Genomic DNA, 6,000 nt, shown 5'->3' with positions numbered 1-6,000 from the left:
AGGGGGGGCCCAAGTAGCACCAGTGGTACATGACATGTGCCAAAGGTTATTATAGATTAGTGTTTCTCAAGCTGTCAAATTTGAAGGTCCTTGACTCCTTAACTCTGACAGTGTATTGTACACATGGAACCAAGCAGACAGATAGACAGACAGACAGACAGACAGACAGACAGACAGACAGACAGACAGACAGACAGACAGACAGACAGACAGAGAGAATGCCTACTGGTAAATCAAACCTGGTATCTTCACGCTGTGTTGGGCTCTGTTAAGGCAGTGTTTCACAAACTTTAGAATTCCAATGTCTCCCCTACTCTGAGTACATTTAACCTCTCATCATGAGACTTAGGGTTCATTTGGTTCCATTTGTACAATGTGTTATGTGGTTGTAGATCTATTATTTTTGCTAGCCTATTTGATCTAAACATAATTGATCTTTTCTCTTTTATATAGTTCTTGTGAGCTTGCTTCATCTCTCTCAGAGCGAAGGGGTCCCTGGCCTGAAAACTTTGAAGACCCCTGTTTAACCCATTCAGGCCTAGAGTTATTGAATGCTTTAACCAGTGAAAAATAGCAGATATACAAGCTCACAGCGCGGCACTCGGTGCCGCGCTGCAAGCTTGTAGATCTGCTATTTTTGGAAAAGTCGTGAAAATGTGTGCTAATCTTTGAATATATGTATTTTCAAAGCAAACGTTTGTAACTCAAAATTTGCCTCTGGGTGGTCCCTGGAACTACATATTTTGAGACGGGGGTCCGTGGCCAAATAAATATCAGTTTGGGGGTCCTTGACATGAAAAGGTTAGAGAACCACTGACATGGTAGTCTCTCAAGAACCGACTAAAGCCTGTATCAGAGTGTACGGTGGAGAGCTATCCACCGCAAATTTGAGGTGGAAAGCTTTCCACCTCAAGTCAGAAAATAAGTGCAGGCCATCATAGTACGCCACGGTGGAGTCCTATTCACCGTGACTGACTAGTCTAGATTGACCAATCAGTGAACGGGGTGTAGAGCCTGTCTGTCTGATAGTAAAAACAGAGAGATGTGTTGGGACTCACGGTGTAAAGCTCTCCACCGTGAGGAATGATGTAACGTTGTAGTTTCATGACTCAAAAAGACTTGAAAAGACTACACCGCGGTGTAAAGCCTTCCACCGCGGACCCGACTATGATACGGGCTTAACTGAGCTCCAGGTGAAGTGAAAAGGACCTTTTCTTTGACGATGGCTGACATAGAAACACAGGTTTTTCAAAAAACCTTAGAAGGTTTCAAAAGACACTTATAGAATCGGGTCAAAATTCTAATTTTCACGATTTTTCAAAAATAGCAGATCTACAAGCTCGCAGCGCGGCACTCGGTGCCGCGTTGTGAGCTTGTAGATCGGCTGTTTTCACTACTTGGGTCTGTAACTCAAAGCATACAAATGTAATCAAATGGACCCTTATGGGTATGTAACTGTGTACAAATGTAACCAAATGGACCCTTAAAGCTATCGTATGTAACTGAGTGTAGAGATGGACCCTTATTTACCTCTGAGAGGGTAGAAATGGAACCAAATGGACCCTTATGAGTTCCATTTTGTACACTGAGTTAAATAAATGTTGATTTTACAATACATGTTGGGGTCTGGTATAGAAATTCCATTAAATGGGGGTCCGTAGCCTAGTGCAATTTAAACTGGGGGTCCTTGAAATCAAAATGGCTGAGAAGCACTGCTAGAGCCATGAAAATCATGGCATCTTTTCAAATGGGGGTCCGTGGGCTAATTTGGGGGTCTTGACATGAAAGCTGCTCTAGCTGTTTAGACTGTTGCAACATCAACCATTGAACAGCCCATACATCCAAACAGAAAAGTCTGATTGTAATAAACAACATTAAACTCACCAACATTTCAGCAATAGGCTATAGAAAGCTTGAATTATCATTGAATTATTCTCTATCTACAGTGTTTGTTTGGTAAAATCCTTTGTAGAGATGTTATGAGTTAATTTCTGTCAAGAAATTCCATGCAGGTGATTTTCTTCTTCTTTTTTTCTGAAGTGTTGGGAGTTTGAAGTGGGAAATCAATGGTCCTGCATACCACATGCACTGCATGTTTCTAATTGCACATAATGCAGGAAGCCACTATTCTGTTTGGATTCATGGGCTGCCAATAGTATGTTGCAACTAGATTCAAGATATTAAAACAATCTAGAGTTGCAATTTGCAGCTAACTAAAGCTGCATGTTAACTGTTGTAGCTGAGTAGAAAGTACAATATTTCCTCCACTGCTGTTTAGTGATGGGATGTAATGAAAATGTCATTAATTCAGCGATGTGTGCTATTGTCATTCTTTTTACTCTAATAGGTCATGCCAGATTCTCCCACCGTAGTAATCTATCTGCCTTGGAATACCTGTTTCTCTGGTCACTGCGAGGACTCTTAGACGGTATGTATAAGCTATGTTAATATTTATATATTATGACATTGTGAGGTTAATACTAAAGCATCAATTAGTATGCAGCATGTTAACTTGGCCATTGTCAAATAATTAAAGCTGTCTCACAAATGTATTGGAGTAGAATGTACAATATTTCCTTCTACCTTCTCCCTCAGACAAAAGGAAGTAGTCTGTGATCAACCACACGTCTCCACAATCAGGAAGATGGCCAGCCCTAACTTTGTTCTAGATCTTTGATCCAACTCTGAATTCCAACTCAAAACCTTTAAGATTTTAATGCATCTTGTTATCTCCCTCTTTCTCCTCATCTGTGTGTACGGACGAGGCACCAGCGGTTGACACCGCAGAAACCCCGGCGTCGGAGCTGATCGAGGCCGACACAGAGCTGGTGGCCAGGCCGAGCGACCATCAGTTGTAACCACGAGCACAACGGCACCGTCTACCAGGTCACCATGGAGAAGCTAGACCTCGGCTGGCCCTGGGGAGGCGGCGGTGGCGGAGATGACAGCAGCCAGGGCTGTGCCGGGTGGTGGACGGGGGCCTGGTGGGCGAGGACTACACCCAGCGGGGCAGGGTGAACTGCACGGACACGCTGGACATCAGCCTCCAGCTGACGGAGGTGGTGGAGGAGGACCACCGTGCTCCTCACCGTGCCCAACCCAGGTGTGATGTCTCGCACACACATGCACGCACGAACACAGTGGTACTCTAAACTTTGAAATTTGAAGGTCTCCCCTTAACTTTGACAGCGTACACATATTTGTACACTGTCAAAGTTACAGACATGTAAGCCAGGGTCAATTTAGACTCCCATAAAGAAATTCCAGGGTCTCTCTAGAACCTAGTAACCACTTGAACTCTAATGTTCATATTCAGAGAACTTTAGCCAAAAATAGCAGACCTACAAGCTTGTAGATCGGCTATTTTCGGCAAAGAGGTTTGGTGTAGAGGGGAAAAGGAGCACACTAAATACAGCGTGAAAGGTCAAGTTTATTAAGTATTGACGGTTCAAGTGGTTAAATATCTGATAACACAAATTGACATGAATCCAAAATACACTGATGATTGTGCTGTCAAACGATGAAACTATATGGAATCTGGGGGTCCCTGCTTCATCTCTCTCTCAGGGGAACTTGGACTGAAAAGGTTGAAGACCCCTACCCTAGAGTCCCTGAAATCCACTTTGAGAAGCACTGCGCTAACCCATGCCACGGACACACACGGATGCATTACGCTGCCCCTGAAACTTATAGTAAAGGTGCTAACCTAGTAAGGCTGGACTCAAAATATCAGATATCGGTATACAGTATAGTGCAGGGGTGCCCAAAAGGTAGATCGGATCACAAAGGCTGTGCAGGTAGACCATATAACATGCCACTAATATAAAGTTTTGGAAATCTCAATGGAAATTTGTTGTGGCACAAGTAAAGCATGCTCGCTGACATACATGTCCTATGTTCCTAATCTTTAACTTGTGTTCTTTTTATGTAGACCACAGTTCGAGCCAGGCACAGACGGTGGCGCTCACACGTCTGCAGTTTGCGAAAATGATCAAGGTAAATCAACATTTCAGGCATCAAGAAAAACACATCTCTCATTGTCATTAGGGGATATTTCTTAATGTTCATTTTTTTATGTGCTCCAATCTAGAGAGAGACTATGTGGACAGGCACACCAGTGGCGTCCGTATGGGTATCCTGGAGATCGTGGCGTTTCAAGGAGGCCCAGACTCTGCTGAAAGCTGGAGGATGAAGTGGTCGTCGCCGGCCATCCAGATGTTCGAAGTGCCTTCGCTGTGTTTGTCCATAATGCTCTCCACAGAATATCCTCCAGGTTGGAAGTACTTCTTTGAGACTGTGCAAAGCTGTTCCTGTATCTGGATCGGGCCCGGCTCCATGGGGGGGCCTCAGGGGGCTTTGCCCCCCGAGTTGCATGTTAGGCCCCCTCAGTTTATATTCTAAATGACGGTCAATGCGTCCATCAGAAACCCCCTCTCACATTGGAGCCCCCTTTCGCTAACGCGCTGGTGCTGCCTAGTTCCTGTGGCCAGGGGGGACTCCGACTGCCGGTAAATCTCAGTCCAAATGATGGTCAATGCAATTGACCGTCCATCGGAAGCCCCCCTCAATGGAACCCCCCTCTATCACACTGTGTGACGCTGCACAGCGTTCGGTGCACTCAGGCGCGCGGTTTATTTGTACAGTATATGTACTATAAATGGATGGACTGTCAAAACAAGTTGTTATTAGTTAGAATACATCACAGACCCTTTCAAACGAGAGGGCACTTGTGAGTAAAGTTGGCAAGTTGTTCAACCACTAATTAACAACAATGCACGCTCATTTTAAGATGACAACAACAAACATGGACGCAACACTGGTCTGTCGCATCCAGTCAGATGAAACACGGTGGACAGCTGGACACGTTAAACGTTACCTTGAATGGAATATATATATGAGGAGCAATTATGTCAACTTCCCCAAAAGGCTCTCCTGTCCTATTAAACCAGACGCTGGGACAGCATCCACTGCTTGTATCCACAATATAACTTGTGAGTACCTATCCTAATGTATTACCTTAACATGTCACGCCAATGCGCAAATGGTAATGTGGGTACAGTAATTAATATACAGTATTTGTGCAAGTTGGTCCTAACATTTGAGTATAGCCTATATGCATTATGTTCAGACAGTTCAATCCAAAACATAATGCTTATGGTTGTGTAAGGCTGCTTTTATACGGACCTGGTTGTCATTAATGCATACAGATATCTATGAAAGGTCTTTTTATTAGATGTCTGGTAGATTGTAATCGTGCCAGGTCACGCTGACCAGCAGTTTAAAATACTAGCACGATCTCTGGTAGACCTACCGGTACAGTATATCTTTAGAAAAAAAAAAAAAGATAGATATATATATGTTTTTTATTATAAGCGACTTTGGTCTTGTTTTCCTGTCTTGTTGCCAGGTTTGCTTATTATAAGAGACTTTGATTTTGTTTTCCTGTGTAGTTGCTTATTTGGCATTGCTTTCAAGATTAATTCTGAAACTAGCTGATGTAATAGAGCTAAAGGGTCTTTTGGGCTTGTTTTCATAGACCTGTTCAGTGTTCACTTGTTTCCCTCACAGAAAATAAATGTTGCAACTCTCTCAGTGAGAGAAAGTGAACACATTGCATATTATATAGCTGATTGATTGATTGATTGAATACATTACTCACAGTTGGCAGATTGTACACTTAAATGCTATTTAATGGCACTCCGTTTTATTATTTATATCAGCTATTGTGTTGTTAACCAAATTAACTATAATGTTCAGTAAACAGTGAAACACCAGGCATGGATTACAGACAGTTTGGTATAGTTTAGTGGGTACACAGCAGAGGAGTTGTTCATATGAATGACTGGCATGATGCTGATGGTAGCTGGCATGAGCCCGACTCATGCGCACCGGGCGGGCGGGCGGGCGGGGGGGCGGGGGGGGGGGGGGGTTAACTTGCCCCCTCACAATTTTCAAAAGCCCCCTTAGTCATTTCATCCTTCAGCCGGCCCTGATCTGGAT

At 43.7% G+C, this 6,000-nt stretch overlaps 1 long non-coding RNA gene across 1 annotated transcript; it reads left to right on the top strand.

Moving 5' to 3' along the window:
* Window positions 1-2,479: 2,479 nt before the first annotated feature.
* Window positions 2,480-4,281, top strand: LOC308300174. The gene is made up of 3 exons (XR_013962811.1): window positions 2,480-3,103; window positions 3,932-3,996; window positions 4,091-4,281. It is a non-coding gene; the product is annotated as an uncharacterized lncRNA (long non-coding RNA).
* The last annotated feature ends 1,719 nt before the right edge of the window (window positions 4,282-6,000 follow it).

Source organism: Nannobrachium achirus (genome assembly GCF_963921795.1).
Source record: "Nannobrachium achirus genome assembly, chromosome: 16".
Lineage (NCBI taxonomy): Eukaryota > Metazoa > Chordata > Actinopteri > Myctophiformes > Myctophidae > Nannobrachium > Nannobrachium achirus.
The sequence above is the reverse complement of the archived record's forward strand: the minus strand, read 5'-3'. Positions and strand labels throughout refer to the sequence as shown.